This window comes from Ambystoma mexicanum, chromosome 11 (assembly GCF_040938575.1).
Source record: "Ambystoma mexicanum isolate Mex_15411 chromosome 11, UKY_AmexF1_1, whole genome shotgun sequence".
Lineage (NCBI taxonomy): Eukaryota > Metazoa > Chordata > Amphibia > Caudata > Ambystomatidae > Ambystoma > Ambystoma mexicanum.
The window spans coordinates 677,145,195-677,163,882 of record NC_090934.1 but is presented as its reverse complement, the minus strand read 5'-3'; the positions used below and the strand labels follow the sequence as shown (position 1 = coordinate 677,163,882).

The 18,688-nt window shown below is 45.2% G+C and overlaps 1 protein-coding gene across 4 annotated transcripts in view; it reads left to right on the top strand.

Moving 5' to 3' along the window:
* Window positions 1-18,688, top strand: part of MPPED2 (metallophosphoesterase domain containing 2) — a 1,149,018-nt gene that overhangs the window by 380,560 nt on the left and 749,770 nt on the right. The window lies entirely within an intron of this gene.

Below are 18,688 nucleotides of genomic sequence, written 5' to 3'. Positions count from 1 at the left end.
GAGAATCCAGGCTGGTAGCGCAGGACATTATGGAGCCTACTGTGGTCCACTTCGATACCTCTGCCCGGGACATCTGCATTGCCATGGACATGAGAAGGACGGCCTGGCTCTAGGCTACTAAGTTTAATCCCGATGTCCAGGAACGCATATTGGACCTTCCCTTCGAGGGCAGTGACCTCTTCCCCTCCACCACGGATGAGGAATTAGATGAGAACAAAAGCTTGCAAACCGCAAAGTCTTTATCTATTCTTACGAAGGCCATGCCCAAGGCCTTCACCGAGTCGCAGCAGCGCTCCGACAAGGGACCAGCGTTTGGCGGGTTCTGAGGCTTCCAAGAACGGAGGTCCAGACAACCTGACGGTTCTCCGAGTCAGCATCGGAGTAAGCAACAAAAGGGGCAGGGGGCAAGGGGTTTTTCCAATCCCCCTCCTCCGCAAAACAGCCTCAAAGGGACAAAAGACATGACATGCCCCTTCGGGTCCACGTGTCTTCGGTGGGGGGCAGGCTTGCCTTTCACGTGCAGTGCCAGAATGTTTTCCGGCCCCTGGATCCTCTCCGTAGTCTCCAAGGGGTACCGCCTACCAATACCTTCTGCTCCTCCCCTCCTCTTCCACAGATTGGGACAGCAACTCTTCTGGCAGAGATCTGGTTGCTCGTCGAGGGCCAGCCTGTGGAAGAAGTCCCAACCTCCCAGCGAGGCTTGGGCGTTCATTCCAGGATTTTCGCCATATAGAAGAAGAACCAGGCTGGGCTGAGAGTTGGGTGTGACCTTTACACCCTTAATCTCTCCCTCCCTTCAAAAATTCAAGATGGTTGCGCCAGCTCTTATTTCGCAAGCACTGGACCAGGGAGACTGGATGTTCTCCCTGGATCTGAAGGAGGCTTATCTAGACATCCCAATTTGGCAGCCGCATCGTTCCTTACTGCGCTCCAGGATCATGGGCTTCCCTTTTCAATACAAGGTGCTACCCTTCGGTCTCAACTCGGCTCCCAGGGTATTTACCTGGTTGATGAATACAGTGGCAGCCCTCCTCAGGGCCTAGGGCCACCACGTCTACCCATACCTGGATGACTGGCTCGTCCGGGCCACCTCTCCGGAAGCGGTTCAGCATACTGCCTCTGCACTGATGAACACACTCCACGACCTGGGGTTCACTATCAGTTTCAAGTCTCCGCTGCAGCCACGCAGAGCCTGACCTTCTTGGGCGTTATCTAGGACACAAGCTCTGTGAGAGTCTTTCCTGTGGAGGACAAGATTGCGGCCATCAAGAGAGCTACGGCTTACTTCCTCTCCAGGCCTGTGACCTCGGCCTGGTGGTACCAACTCCTACTGGGGCTTATGGCAGAGGTCCTTTTGGCCGTGCCCCACACAAGACTCGGGATGCAGAGATTACAACTGCACTTCGCAGCCTCATGGAGTCAGGAGAAGGGCTCCCAAGAGGAGCCAATCAACATTCCTCCATTTCTCCTCTCAGACCTCTACTGTTGGCCGTGGACTTCAACCTGAGGCAGGGCAAGCCCTTCCGGAGCCGGCCCCTCAGGTCACAGTTACTACGGACTCTTCCCTAGAGGGCTGGGGAGCCACCCTGGACAACCACACCATCCATGGAGTCTGGACTCGGCAGGTGCAGGAGTCTCACATCAATTGGCTTGAATTGAAAGCTATATGGTTGGCTCTAAAGGGCTTTCTCCCTCTTATCGAGGGCAAACAGTTCTTATCTAGACAGACAACTCCACCAACATGTACTATGTCAAAAAGCAGGGGGGGCACTAGATCTCCTCCGCTGTGCAACCTAGCAGTCAGCATTTGTGGGAATGGACTCTGGAGAACAACATTTACCTCATGGCTGTCCACCTCCCGGGAGAAACCTGGAAGCGGACAGGCTCAGCAGACTGGGGAAGGACAATTATGAGTGGCAATTGAACAACCTGGTACTGAAGATCTTCCTCAGGTGGGAGCATCCCCAGTTGGATCTTTTTGCCTCCCGGGATAACAGGAAGTGCCAACAGTTCGCCTTATGGCCGGGGCAGTGCTCCGGCTCCTTGGGCGACGCATTCCAGATCCAATGGAACGACATGACAGCATATGCCTTCCCGCCCACACCCCTAGTCCACAGGGTGATCTGCAAGATAAAGGAATCCCGGCACCTGAGCATCATTTTTATATCTCCCTGGTGGCCGGTCAGACCGTGGTTCTCCGAGCTTCTCAGCCTATCGGGCACACCTCCCATTCACCTACCGCTGGGCCCGGCTGCTCTCCTGGCCCAGCATGGGGGCAGGGTACTCCACCCTGCGCCTCACAAACTAGCCCTTGCAGCGTGGTTCCTGAGCAGGTCACACTGAAACACTTAAGCCTATCTCAGGCTAACCTAGAGATAATCCAGGACACTAGAAGCAAGGCTACTAGGAGCCACTATAAGAGTAAATGGTCTAGATTCTGTCATTGGGCCGACTCTAGGGAGATGGACCCTCTTAAGTGTACCTTGGATGACGTGCTCTCCTTTTCAGCACACCTCACCAACTCTGGTCTGCAGGTGTATACATGCTGCACCTATTTGGCAGCCATAGGGGCTTACAGGAACTCGGAGGAGGGCCTCTTCTCCTCCATTCCGGTGGCCAAGCGACATCTGGCGGGCCTCCACAGGCTTTACCCGCCTATAAAGAATCCACAACCGGTGTGGGACTGTTATGTTGTGTTGGGTGCCTTGGCGCACAAACCTTTTGAGCCTATGTCATCCGCATACATCAGGCTGGTCACCATAATGACAGCTCTGCTTGTGGGCCTCAGCTCCTTGTTTGTCACTTTCGGTGGGTCAAGGCTCAGTTATCAGGCCTCCAAGGCCTCCATAGCAAGATGGATGGTCGCGGCCTATGAGGGGCAGCACAAACCAGTGCCAGCTAACTTCCATGCTCATGTGGTCGGACCAAATGGCCATCGCGTTCCAATGGCATGTGCCGTGGCAGGTCATCAGCAGGGCGGCTACCTGGGCCACCCCTTTGGCTTTCTGTAAACAATACTGTTTGGACGCTGCCTCTAGGTCAGATGCTGCATTCGGACAGGCAGTTCTTAGAAACCTGTTTCCTTAAGGATGGGCTCCTCCCCATCTTGGGGCTACCTTCAGTTGTAATCACCCCTACAGTATGGAGGAAAGGGGAAGGGACGTAAGAGTAATTAATAGCTTCTTCACACTTCTTTGGCTTTGGCAATGTGGGTTTAAGACTTTCCCTGCATCCAGGAAATATTCTTGACACACACCGTTATGCTCAATTATCTTCTTTTAGCTTAGGCAAACCTGGTTGTTTATCAATTGCCTTAATTTGCATCCCTTTTGCCTTTGTCAGTAGTGATTTGTGTTCCTGTCTCGAGTGGTTGGTTGTTATTATTACCCACTATATCACAATCACCTCTTTCAGGTAGGATCTCTAAAGTCTCTTGATGCCATCTGCCTTGTTTTATATCAGCTTGGTATGCATCATAATCAGAAATTTGTTTTACATTAGTCGGTGTTAAAAGGGAGGCGGGATTCAAGCAACCGGTAACCAAAGAGCGCTCCGGGGTCACACTATAATAGTGAACTACCTGGGTTGGGCGCGCAGCCTCGTGAAAATGTTGCAATCGGCCTGAACATTTCTTTGGTAGCAGTAAGAATTGCACCCATGCTGTGGTACGAATTCTAGGTTTGAGTCTTAGAGCTTTGCTTGGAATACTTGTCATACAGCTCGGCCAGGACTAACATTTCTGAGAAGTGAAGGCACTGCTGCTTGTTTAGCTAAGTAGGAAAAAAGGCAATTTCTCTTTTTACGTTATTCTTTGGATGCCAATTGATTGCTTGTGCAGCATTTGAGTAGGGGGATTCGGGGCACAACTTGTTGGTCTTTGTGTTCGCAGCCTCATGAAAATCTCGTCCTTGCGAGGGTCCTGCAATGGATTCCTGACATTTTGTTTGGTAACAATAATAATTGCACAACTGCTGCAATATGATCTCTAGGCTTGATCTGCATCTTTGCTTGAAATACTTGTTGCACCTGGACAATGGTTGCATGCTCGGCCTGAAATATTTCTTAGGGCGGATAGTGATGCTGCTTGATTGGATTGGATAAGTACAAAAACACAAACCATTTCTCTCTTTATGTAACAAAAGAAATGTGCAAAGGAAATCTTTGGTTGTCAGTTGATTGCTTGGGGACAGTATTTTGAGTTGGGGTGGTCAGGATGGTCAGAGCACAACATGTATGTCTTTGTGTTCACAGCCTCGTGAGAATCTTGTCCCTGTGATGGGTCTAAAAATGCAACCCTGAAGTTTTGTTTGCTAATAGTAAGAATTGCACACATGCTGCAATATGATCTTCATGTTTGAGACCACTTGTCCTACACCTGGACCAAGGGTTACAGGCTCTCAGCCTAAAATATTGCCGAGAAGGAAAAGCGACGCTGCGTGGTTAGATAAGTACAAACAAAAATATGATTTCTCTTTTGTATGGTTGTTAATTACTTGGGAAAGCGTTTGAGTTGGGGGAGGCGTAGGAGCGCAACTTGTTGGTTGTTTGTCCTCACAGACTTGTGAAATATAGTGTGTTTCTGAAGAAGTTGCTTTCCATAGAATACCTACATTATTTTTTCGTGCTGCTTTCTATTTTGCAAAATGTCAGCCATCTGTTCCATGTGTTCAACTGGATGAATGCCAACAACCTAAAAATCAACCCAGGAAAGACCGAAATCATGATCATATCCAAAGACCAAGGGAATGAAACCGCCATCTCATGGCCAACGGAAATGGGAACCGCACCAACACCATCTAAGGTAGTAAAGAATCTGGGAGTTCTGATGGACAACACACTAACCTTGGAACCATAAAAAAATGCAACAGTGAAGAAATGTTCCTCCTCCACACAGCAAGAAGAATCTTACCTTTCCTCTCCTTCACGCACCAAACACTCACTATCATAGCCCTCATCATGTCAAGAATCGACTCTGCAAACAGCCTCTACCTCGGAATACCAGAATACCTCCTGAAGAAACTACAACGAATCCAAAATGCGGCAGCCAGACTACTCCTCAAACTATCCAGAAGAGACCACATCACTCCTGCCCTAAAAACACTACACTGGCTCCCAGTAAAACATTGCATCACCTTCAAAACCATGTGCATAACACACAGGGCAATCAGAGGACAAGGAGCAGAATTCCTTCAGAAGAAAATCACAGTCTACAAACCAAAGAGGCCCCTCCGATCCAGCAACAAAATCTGCCTGGAACTAAAACCATACCTTAAGAAAAAACTTGGAGGCACCTCGTTCTACCACTTAGCCGCAAGAACCTGGAACAACATCCCAAAAGAGATAAGAAACACAGAAGATCACCACAAATTCAGAAAATTACTAAAAACCTGGCTCTGCAAGACCACAGACTCAGACTGAAAACCGAAACAGAGAAAAAGGATGACTATACTGGAAAGGATACCGACAACCCCAGAACCGACAAGGAAGCTCCTGCAGTAACGGGGACGGATGACACCAGATAGACTGGAGTCAGTCAACTACCCCAGACAATCCCACCATCAGCCTCACCCCCACCCCCTAGTCGCCACCAGGTACCAAAGTGTCAATTGAATCATCGAGACACTGACAATCACCACACTAGCTGAGTGGTGGATATTGGAAGGTGCTCTGGCCCAAAGGTAGGAAGGGAGGACAGGTGGGGTGGTGAGGGAGGCTGCTGGTTGAGGTGGGGGACAAATGTGAAAGGGAGATTGAATGCAAGATGGACTCAGATCAGTGGCGCATCAGGAGAGACTACACAAGCCCAGCGCCTCAATTCAGGATAGAGATGCCAACTAACCAGTTCCACTGACAATTTCCCTCATCTGCACACACCTCTAAAACTCCAAACAAACACAACCACAAACCTACAGCACAACAAACCGCACAAACTTCACTACATTGCAACAACACAAAAAATCACACATAGACTTCCACAATAGTACACGATGACTACCGGCCGCAAACACCCTAGGCCCAGCCAGTGGACCCACCGGTCAGAGACCGCCAATAGCACGTCACTGCTCCCTTGCACTTTTCCTGCTTTCTCCCACCAACTCATCCTCCCTTCCTCTTTCAGAGCCGCCAGTGCGCCAGGGGACCACTCCGGTGGTGATAGTGCACGGTGCAAATGTCCTTTAACATTAACATGTCTGTGTACCTCACTGCTCCCAGTTAGTCTGCTACAATTCTCCTGTACAGCCCGGCAACCTCTCCTGCACAGCTTCCGTGTCTCATGTCTGCTACTTTAAGAGTCCTCTCGACTCCCCCAGTGATTCGGTGCTTGCATGCCGGCGCCGAGTGCTTCACCATGAGGAAAGTTACAGTACGGCGCGCTTTCCGCTGCATGACCTCGGCAGCTGAAATCCCCCCAGCAATCAGATGCCCGCCTGCCACCGCTGAACGCTGCACAATGAGGACAATTATAAAAAGGTGTGCTTTCCGCTGCGTGAACTCTGCAGCTGAATTCTCAAGTCCATATGACCCTCTCAGGACGGTATCGGGTAATATTTTCGCCTGCAAAAATATCGCCGTACATATGGTCGTCGGGAACGGCCATAGGCGATATTTTTGGTGGCAAAAACATTAGGTGCGGGAAATGATGCGGGGGTTGCGGGGGTGTCCCCCGCAGGGTCCATTTGTTATTTTCGCCACAAAAATATGACGATATTTTTGCATCGCGATATTTTTGCGGCGAAAATAACACATGGAACCCTCAGGACTGGCATCAATTTCTCTCGCCACTTCCTGGCTCTTCCACAAGTTATTCCTCTGCTGCTTCATGGATATTGCAAAACCTCTCCACACTCTACTACTACTACCCTCCTGCTGCTTCGGCTGCCTCGCCTTCTTCCACCTTGTTCTTCTGGCCTGCACCTGAGCAGGCCTTTTATGCCTCTCAGCTATCTTCGGGTGTGGGTCATTATCCTCAATTGGTTACACTCTGCAACATTGTGCCTCTGTAGCCCTCGTCTTCTTCCCAGTTCTCTGGGAATTCTGGGATTTGAAGTCGCTAACAGAAAAGTCAGCCTTCTCAAAAATATTTTCCCCACCAAGTTCCTTTTTCTCCTTAAGCATATTCCTCAAAGGAGTATCAGAAACAATTTAGTTTTACAGAGGATTGAGATTTTTCCAGTTTCAGATTGGTGGTTTTTAAAAAAAAAACCTCTCTGCATGCTTTTCCTTGGAAACCAGGCTGCTGTGGTCACACCTTATTACTGCGCCAGAAATAAATTATGCTGGAGACTAAGTCCAATTTAATTTAATTGGACTTGGTCTCCAGCATAATTTTTTTCTGGCGCAGTAATAAGGTGTGACCACAGCAGCCTGGTTTCCTAATTAAACAAACAGAGTTGAGGAACTCGAAGTCTCTGTTCTATGGCACACCAATGCGACAGCGCACATTTTTGCATGTAATCAGGTCGCAGGGGTTCTAAGTGATATCAACCCAAAAGTTCAAAAGTTCCTTCAAAATCTGCTTTTCCTTGGACTCATAGGGTTTCCCATTTCTGGCAGTGAAGGACATTTTGCAAGAGCTTTTCTCACCCTTAATATATGACTGGTTATAACTGTCTTCACTCGCTCTGTTAAAATTAGATTTAGGGAGTATCAGTTCTCTTTAACAACATGCCATTATATGTACTGGCATTAATGATATTCCCTTCCTTGAGGTAGCCAAGTACAGCGTCTCATCCCATGGAGTCCTCCTGTTTCCCTGGGGCCCTCCTCCTCCCAGGTGATCCTCCCGGCTAACATGGCCCCAGGGTCAGGATCAGGAAGCGTCTGCCTTTCACTGGTCACCTGAGGGGAGACTTTAGGTAGGGTTTTCATTAGGACTGCATAGGATTCATCACATATACCACATTCAACTCACTTAGAGCTGCAACAGGAACTGTGGTGCTACTATTTGGCACTCTTAAGAGCTTTCAAACCACTGGCCTGGTTTTTTTAGCTGCCTTGAAGATAATGCCATACAGTGTAGCTTGTTAGCACCCAGCCGCGACTGTTGGTTTGCACCTGTGGAAGCACCTGATTCGCTGCATCACATGCAGAAATTTTCAATAACGGAAACATGATCTCAATCTGGCCTGCTGGAAGCCATTGACTTGTCTATCTTGAACACCAACTTGGCCCAACAGAAGTATAGTTGCAACCCGATTCTAGCACGTACTCGATAGTCCTGTTGAAAGCAATCGACTCAACCCATCTCAAACACTGACTCTATCCACTGTGAGCCCATCTTGAAGTGCCTTGAAGCCAACTTTCCAGTGCAAAAGCATGACTTAGCCATCTCAACACTGGCTCAGAACCAAGAAGGCCAGCTTCATGCTGTAGAGCCTCCAAGAGGAACAAGTGTGTTTGCAGTGGTCCTGTCGCTGTGGAATGCATTGAAGGGCCCCAGTGATTTATAGGAATGCACTCTTAGCCTTTTCAAGAAATTTTGAAGTATGTTTTAACATTTCTTGCTGAAATCAATTGCCTGTATCCTTCACACACACTGTGCTATTTGCTCTCAAAGTCTGCTTTTCAATTCATTATGTTCCTATCTTTCTAGAACCCCGTTTGGGGATTATTTTACTTTACTACTGTACAACCTTTCAAATACTATAGCCTGCCCTCAGTCCACATTACCAAAAGAGGCAAAAGAGGCAAAGGAGGCATACCTGTTGGACTGTGCCTGTTACACCTTTATGATTCGGATCAATGCTGGTTTAGTAGTAGTGTGGGGCTGAGCAGGCGTATAAAACCTGACTCACCCCTGTACCCTGGCAGTGCAGTAGTCATTTCGTCACGCTTGTGCTCAGAGTTCGTATATTAGTGATCCTTCTCCCTGTAGTGGGCTCTGGGTAGGGGAAGGGTCTACACCTCTATTTGAGAATTGGTAGAGGCAGGTGATTATCTGCCGTTAAATGTCTACCCTGGGCTTACTGAGCAAGCCATGGGCATAATCCAAGCCCATAAAACATTTGTCCACCATTTTGGATGGTGATTCTAAAATGTTTGTTCTCTACAAAACTGAGTGGGTTCTGGTATGGTGTTTCAACATCTGCAGAGTCATTGGGGTTTCAGTGTAACCAGTTATTTTTATTCTGCCATAGACACTGAACATCATCTCACAGTCGGTGAGCACTGCAAGTTGTTTCATTTTTGGGATCTATACACCCCCTTCCTTAGCAAGCTGCAAAGTCCTCAACACTGTGCGTTTTTGCTAAGTGGGACGGCCTCAAAACCAAAAGGATCCTGATGCCCAAGCAGGCAGGTGCTCTGGCGCGACACTGGATATACTCTGATGATAGGCTACATGATTGTTTGTTGTGGACATCTTGTTCCTTTGAATGAAACATACTCCTTTCCCTTCCTTATCTGGATTTTTCGAAAAGAGGCATAGTAGTTGACATTTGTGGTAGAGTAAAGAAGGACTGGCTCCTATTGGGACACGGTGCGGTTGTGTTTCATGGTGATTTTGTGGCGACCCTAATTCCTTAGTCGCTTTTAAATAGCTATGTTTGTGCCTATGCATCGAGTGGCTGTCCTCTGCCCGAGGAAAAAGGGATACATGGGGATGACCAGGGATCCTTCTTAGACCATCCCTGGCTCCATCATCCCCTGAGTTGGGGAGGCCCTCTGCCAACTTGGATGCCCCACTAGAAGTCCCCATAATCAGGTAGGGGATTTACAAGCTAAACATCGAAGCACTTAAGAGGTAAACATTTTTTTAAAGAATCTTCCATCCAGCTAGGCTATCATCGGACTCTTCCGTTCTCATTTAAAATCATCACTGAAATCAGAGGTGCGTTGACCAAAAATCCTTCTTTGAGCACAATGTCCGGGCCCATTCCATGTGATTCAGATGTGATAATTGCTGTATTACATACTTTGTTTCATATGGGCAATTCCCTCAACAACAATTTCAATATTCCCATATTAAACAATATGTCTGAAATGTCTATTTTCTGTTACGAATATACAACATGTTTATAATTCCTGACATCCTTTCAGGTTGGCTGCCTTGCCATATCTATTTATCTATCTACATATCTCCCCGCTCTTCTTTTGTCTCTTCTCTTGCTCTTCTTTTCTTTTGCTCTTTTTTGAACACAGACCGAGAGAAAAAAGTTATCTGCCACAGTTTTTAGAGTCGTTTTCAACATTTTCGACTCATTAACACTTTGCCATTTCAAAGTCAGGCACAAGTTTAACTTTCTTTCCACAAAATAGTTAGTACCCACCTGATCTTTCACTCTGCTTTCTTGTGCAGAGGTGTACGATTATTAACTTCGTTTTTTACATGTGTCAATCTGCACCAGTTACGTTTTCATGCTTACCCACCAGATGAATGCCACTTTCACATGGAAGATGTCCGTTAGAAGGTGGAAGGAGATGAGATGGCATTCTGCTACGTTAGGAAGTTTTTATATTGAGCCAGATCGACCTTGGAGTGGATAGGCTTTTAATTAAAGCCGGCGTATTGTTCCCCAGCCAGGGATTTCTAGACAGTAGGCTGTGAGTGAAAGGGAAAGGGAAAGGGATAGGGATTGCAGAGAGAGTAAAGGGTAGCAAATAAAGGAGAGACAGGGCCCGATATATAAACTAGCGAGAGCAGCATGGTGAATGAGTGTGAAAGCTAAGGTGCATGATGCTCCCATAAGAATAGAACATGGATTTGTGATGAAAGGTTAATGGTGTCTGTAGATAAGACGCTACGTCAGCGACTGTTTAACGTAGAAAATTATACATTGTAGTGTGTAGGTGTGTGATGAATTTGTTATGTTCTGAAATAAATCTCCTTGAAATGTGAAGGCTTTTGTTTTCAGAGAATGCTATTAATGTCTAAGACAAATCAAACACCAATGTATTGACGCTTGGATTGCCAAGCTAAGCGGTCCACAGTGCCCGCATACCAGCCGAACCCACACAAAGTTGCCTACCGCCAAGCTGTGCTTTTCTCCCCTTTGCATTGTGGCTTCCAACGTCTGATATTGCAATCCCAAGAAATACTATAACAGCAATGATGCCCTCAGTGCACTAAAAAGTGTCTGTGATACCCCTTTGGAATCTCACAGTAGCAGAAAAAACGATTTTAGTTTGCTTAACAATACTGTTTTAGCTAACTTATTACTGCTCACCTCTTTCTTAGCCTACATATGCTTAGCTACATTTAGATTGTCTGGAAATTGTATTAACTAACTTGCCTTGCCAACCTATTTTAGCCATCAGGTGTATAGTCGCACATAGATTGCCGAAAATTGTTTTAGCAAACCTGCCACTGCTAACATATGTTAGTCTACAGCTGCTTAGTCGCATTTAGATTGCCTGAAAATTGTATTAGCTAACTTGCCTTGTCAACCTATTTGTCATCAGGTGCATAGTCGCACTTAGATTGCCTGATAATTGTTTTAGTAAGCAAATTACAGCTGCATAGCCACATCTAGATAGTCTGAAAATTGTATTAGCTAACTTGCCATTGCCAACCTATTTTAGCCATTAGTTGCACAGTCGCATTTAGATTGCTTGAAAATTGTTTTAGTAAACCTGCCACTGCCAACATATTTTAGCCATTGCCATTGCTTAGTCGCATTCAAATTGCCCGAAAACTGTTTTAGCAAACTTGCTACTGCCAACCTATTTTAGCCTACAGTTGCCTAGTCACATTTAGATTACCAACAATTGTCATTATCTATATCAACCCATTCCTTTAGTATCCGTCCTTCTTTTTTAGCTTGCTCTGCCTGTCATAGCTAGCCTGTCCAACACGCTTAGCCACGATTAGACATACCTGACTGAATAGCCTTGTCTAGCCCTCGCAGCCTTGACGCAAATTGTGTACTATATTGAAGTACCCACCCAACGTTAGATGACTGTGTCCCACCCTCTTATCAAGCTACCTATATCGCCTTTCAACACACACCTTTAACCACCACTAGTCAGACGCCCCTCGTTCATTCAAGACACGCACACACATATGCCGTCATAAACTCACCATGCATTTGTCATCACTCTACATGGTTCTACTCAGAACTGTCCTCTGCCTAATTACCTTACAAGACTACAACATGTCCCAGTCTACAGTCCATTTAATGCATGCACATGCACCCCCTAAGCAGGCTGGCTGACTACCAAACCCTGCAGCCGCCAACAGAGAAACCTCAAACTGCGTGCTAGACTGCCAAGAATCTATGATCCTCTAACTAACGCCCACCTCACCACTATTCGCCCAAGGGACTCTCAACCTACTCCCAAAAACACCAATGGCCTACAACCTCTTCAGCTTAACTGTCGACTTTTTAGAACTCCCACCTCCCCCTTAAACAGCCAATACACAGCTCTGCCACCATCTACTCAACCCATTCAAACCGGCATAAAAGGTGCATTAATAAATGCCCACAGATATAGCAGACTTAATCCACAACGAAAAAATTGATCTCCTGGCCATTACAGAATCCTGGCTTCACTCTGCGGCAGGTCCCGCAATTATGCTAGCCATTCCGGACAACTATACTTTTATAAGACTCGACCGTAACACCTCCAGAGGTGGAGGTCTTGCTATAATTGCCAAGAATAACTTAACTCTAAGACTCTCCTCACCCCATAATAGAAACTCCTGTGAATCCCTTACTGCCAAATTCACTATTTCCAATACTCAAACTATCACCATTCATGTGATGTACTGACCACTGGGCCCTTTGGGCTCCTTTGAGGAAGACCTCACAAATATATTATCCGATAACCTTAAAAACTCATCACAATGCCTTATCCTAGGAGACTTTAACCTTGGATTCAATGACCCACTGGATCCCAATGCCACACAGATTAATAATTCCCTGGAAGAACTTGGATTCACCCAAAAGGTCACAGAATCCACCCACATTAAAGGCAGAACCATTGATTGGATTGCTGAACATAACTGTCCCACTACTATCACCTCCATACTGCCACAACCTTGGTCTGACCACTACTTGATATCCTTTACGCTAGAGGTCACACCTCCCACAAATACTAGCAGTATAGCACCCGCCGTCCCTACAAGAAACAAAAGAAATATCACGCCCGAAAATCTCATCCCCCTAATCTTTCCTACACTGAACTCTATCTCAGACCAGACTGACCCATCCATCATGGTAGAAATGTACAGTAAAGTGATACTTGCATCCCTTGACGTCATTTCACCTTTGAAGATTAGGAAGAGCAAACCCCGCCAACACCTAAACACTTGGTTATCGCCACATCTGAAGGCAATGAGACAAAAGAAATGCTTAAGTGAAAACATTTGGAGATCAGACCCCTCAGACATTAATAAAAAAAACTTGAATAAACTAGCTGCCCTATACAAAAAAGAAATCATCCTAGCCAAACAAATCTCCTATAGCGCCCGTATCTCCCAAGCCAAATCAAACACTAAAGAACTGTTTGCCATCCTTAAAGAAGTAGAATCACCAATTCAAACTCCTGACTCCTGTCTTAAGGACAAAAATTGGTGTACAAGTATACAAAATGCTCTTGCCAACAAGATAACAACTCTCCAGGTGAAAATTAACAAAAAAGACACCCTTACGGCTGCTAGGACCGGTACCGATGCCATCATCTCCAAGACTGGCTCCCCATTGCTTCAGACTACCTCGACTCCACCCACACTTTCGACCCCTTGCTTCCACTTTCATAAAGTATTTATCAAAGAAGTCGAAAAAGTTATTCTTACCCTCAAACCCTCTAATTGTCAGGGTGATCCTTGTACAGCCCAAATCATAAAAGATGCCGCACGTGAACTCTCTCCCTTCATCTCCAAACTTATAAATGCCTCATTTACATTAGGCACTATACCTAGTAACCTGAAACATTCCTGGGTCCTCCCCCTCCTTAAAAAACAAACTATTGACCCATCTATCCCCACTAATTACCGCCCTATAACTACAGTTCCATTCCTACTCAAAATTTTGGATGAAAAAGCATATCTACAAATCCAGCATCATCTAGAACAAAACCAGCTACTAGGAGTTCGACAGTCTGGCTTCAGACCTCAACATGGTACAGAGACTGCGCTCATAGACCTTAGGGCACAAATAGATGCACTGAGAGATGAAGGCAAGACGGCACTTCTGCTACTCCTCGATCTCTCGGCTGCGTTTGACTTGGTAGACCACCCAATACTCTGCAACCACTTATATTCCGCGGCCTGTTTCTCTTAGGAGGCAGTCGCCTGGATCCAGTCCTTCCTTGATTACAGGACTATGCATCTCTTCTCTCCACTTGCAGCAGCGGACCCCTCACCCATATTGTGCGGTGTACCTCAGGGTTCATGCGTATCACCTACTCTGTATAACATCTTCACAAAGCCCCTTTTCGATGATCTAGATGGTCTAGGTATCACCTACACGAATTACGCCGATGATGCACAGATCCTCATCCCATTGACAGGAGATTATGACAAGGATTTGGCCTTTGTGAACAGAGTATACCTCATCATCCAGGCATGGATGGCCTCTCACGGTCTATGCCTGAATGACAAAACAGAACTTCTCATCTTAGGTACCCCCTCTAAAATCAAAAATCTAGGTCCTAACTATTCATCTTTCACTATTGACAACAATAACATCTCTGTGGCCAAGGTAATCAAAACACTTGGCTTCTACATAGACTCCACGCTCACCTGCGGCAAACAAGTAAATTCTATGGCCTCAGCTACTTCCTACACCTGCAAGTTAATCAGAGCAGCCAAGCCTTTCCTTTCAACCAACAATTGTATTACTTTAGCGAGAGCCCTCATCCTATCCAAATTGGATTATTGCAATGCCCTCTATATAGGCAGAAATAAATAAATTGCATCCAAAATTCAGATCCTTCAAAACAATGCCTTAAGAGATGCCTTAAGTTTCCCCAAAAATGCCCATATATCTGACCTCAGGAGATCCGTCAATTGGCCCTCCACGAAAGACAAGATACTCCTTAAAACGGCATTTCTGACACATAAATGCCTCAACCAATCAGCCCCACAATACCTCTCAGCCAGATTTACTAGACAGACAGCCTCTCGCCCCTTAAGAAAAGTCAACTCTAACCTTCTACTTGTACCCAGATTCAAGCGTACCAAATCCGGTGGGAGCAGCTTCCCCGTTAAAGCTGCACAATACTGGAACTCTCTCCCCCCCCTGCCTTAAGGGAAGATCTGCCCTACCCACAATTTAGAGCTAGTCTCATTTACTGGCTAAAGGAACATGATGTCTGACCCTACCTCATCTACAACGTCCTAGCTCCATTATATATATGTGACTTTATTGCTTCTGTTATCTACTTGTGTCTTACATTTACTCTTTGCATTCTTTGTATTTATAGTATAATACTTATCCACTTGCCTGTTGCTCATGCATACAGCATTGTAACCAGAGCTGTACCTATTGTTCATGTCTATTATGTAACATAAGCTTAACAACCCTCTTTATGCCTTCGCACCCGTATACCTTTGGGTCTGGTGCGCAATACAAATAAATAAATAAACAAACAAAAATCCAGGATAGATTGTTTCATAGGTGAATGTGACAGGAAAACTGTGGGAAGGAAACTGGTAAAAGGAAATCTGCCTTTCTGGATGCGGTGCTGCAAGCCTTGGCACACTTATTCAATGGAATAGTTGCCATCATTTTACAGTAGATTGTGTAATAGTTGCCCAAGTAATATAAACCATTAAAATAAGATTGCCTAAATGAGTGGTATGACAGTACTCTGTGTGCCTGTGAGAGTATTCAAGAATACAACGATGGGCTAGTATGCATTCTAGAAATGAAATTTTGGAAAGACATTATCAGTCTTCTGAAATAATTGGCGAACAGCATGCAAGCCCTTTTGATAACTCTAGTCGTCTAAAACGTGCAAATGTGTTCTCTACCCAAATGGAAATTAATAGATCATAAGCAGATAGGTAGTTCCCAAAATCCTAATTGTAGGAGTTTCCTCCAACTATCTTACCATTCTGGCTATCCTAGTGATCAAAGTCCAGGAGAAGAATCTCATCAAGCCTTTTTTGGCATGAATGGGAGGCATTGCTACGCCCCCATATAAGGCTTTTTTCCCCTGAAGACTAGTAGTAACATCAATCCCTACTCTTAAGCACGCCTGAAAGTCAGATGATTAATGTAGCAGTCTTGAAGAAACAATTGTTGTTTTTGGTTATGAGAAAAAAAGCCAACGCATCAAAGTAAGAGATCACCAATTAGGAAACCGTTAGGGTTTGCTCCATAAAATGCAATGTTTAATATTGATTTTTTTTTTTCATTTGTGTTATTTGGTTAACAATAAACCTTTAAGACAAGTATAACAAACAATGTCAATTAAAGGTACATTAAAAATTACAGTAATATCCTTATTTGATCATGTGTGAATTCTGCTAAAGGATCACCCACTATACAATTCTCAGCTAATTTTGATTCAATCTATAATGTATAGCATTTTAGAATTCTAAAAATATTTAAATATATTATTTTTACAATTTCATTATAATTTCTCTCTGTAAATTGAAAACAATTTTTGAAACCACAATAGATCTCCCTGACAATTAATATACAAGAATAAAAGGAATTATAGGAGTGAGTCCATTTGATGCACATGAATAGAATACAAGGCTGTTTAGTTAGTGTGTTTCAGTGCAAGAATTCCGCATACAATAACACCGTCTGACAGGATGCTTTGTAGTAGTGAGTTCCAAATTACTGGAGCTAGGATGGAAAAGGTTGAGCCACTTGAATGCTTATTGGCGAACGTTGGCACTTCTAGGGTTAGAACGTAGGATCACAAGTTTCTGCTGGGAAGTGTATTTTTATGTTGATTGGAGGAATTAATGCCCTGCTCCCTAAATTGCAATGAAGGCAATGCATACGACTATAAAAGCTGTTCGAATGGATTGTGTCCTCAAACGTATTCCACATCTTTTACATGTAATGTCAAAGATGTGGAATAGGTTGGAGGAACATCCAGTCGAAAGAACGTTACCAGTTGGTAAGTAACGTGTTCTTCTGTGACGTACAGGTAGCCAAAGTAGGATGTCTAGAGCTGGGGAGATATGTGGACAGATTCTGTTATAGACCTCCAGTCTGTATTCAGTTCATACCACTACAATATCATAGCCGTTTGATAGCTCATCCAATTCAGATATTGTGGTCAGCAAGTTTTCAATGGTTATTTTGTGATTTTGTCATTCCTTATGTCCGGGGCCAAGTGTGTACTTTGTCCTAGGTGATGAGAAATGGGCCTCAAAGATGCGGTCACTGTGGGCAGCTGCTCAAAAATTATAAAAGCAATCGGACAACATCAGGCTCCAACCAATCTAAAATAAAACCAAACGATCTGAAGTATTTAGCTAAAGTGGGTGAAAAGGCAGGGATTAACCCACAAAAAAGGCAGTGTATTACCAGTAATCCCATTACTCTGTGTCCGTCTCTTCCTTCTTATAGTCCTTACCATATGAGATTTCTCGTGACCAATCACAAACCCCTCTGCGGAAGGCATGACCCCCTTGCCCTTAAACTGTATTGGGGAGGGTACAAAGGCACCAATTACCTAGCACATCCGCCATAATTTAGCAATATCCTCAGCAATTACCCAGAATGGGTAGTGGGAAAGTACCCAGGACTAGGACAAGGAAGAGAAGGACTCAGACTAATGAGATTACTGGTAAGTAATCTAGACATTACTTGTACGTCCCTCTTCCTCGTTCCAGTCCTGACCGGTAGAGGAAGTAGAAGGCAGTAAGAGGGGAAATTGCACCACAAAACAGTCTGCAAACCAACTGCAGTTAACACCCAACATTTATTGTGTAGCTAAGTCGATGGCAGACACGATTTCTGGGCTAAAGGGATGGTGAAACAGCCCACCCAACAATATCTAGTGATTGATAAATGTCTTAGAAGTCACCCAAGTAGCACCTCTTCAAATGTATCCAACCGGGACACCTTTAACCACAGCCCAGGGGGACCTGCCATGGGCGGAGCAACCCAGATAGCCCACTTGTGCATCTACCTTCATGGGTGGCTGTCTCCTATGACATGGCAATGACTGTCCAGATCCAAATGCTTAGTGTTGCAGTTGTAGTTTTATGACCAGCCTGCCCTGGACAAAAGGTGACAAACAGCACCTCACACTGTCTGATATCTACTGTCTGATCCAAGCAAACTCTCAACACCCTCCCAACATGCAGGGGGTGGGAAAGATTACCTTCAAAACACTAACTGGGAGTCAGATGGAAGGTAATGTTATTTCCACTTTCTCTGTAAAAGAGAGATGGGGAGTTTTCCATAAAGTGATCTGTGTGAATGCTGGCACTGTCGCAATTGCCAATAGAATGTGCCAAAAGAATCGTGGGCCTCTGCCCTATTAGTGGAGGATATGGAAGAGCAGTAACATAAACCTAGCAAAGCCTTGTCCCAGTCACATACAGCCACCTCACTGGCCTACAAGCAGTCCAGGTTTATGGTAACTAATGGCTATAGCCCTTTTTTGAATGATTGTATGTAAATTATCCCATGAATATTTGTGTTCGATGTTCAATAATCCTGGCCGATTTTCTGGCTTTGGAGTTGTACGGCGGTCAAGAATAGTTGTTTTTTGCATGTCAGTACAGTACAGGAAAGTTCCTCACTTTTAAGCTCTAGCTTAATTAGTGCTT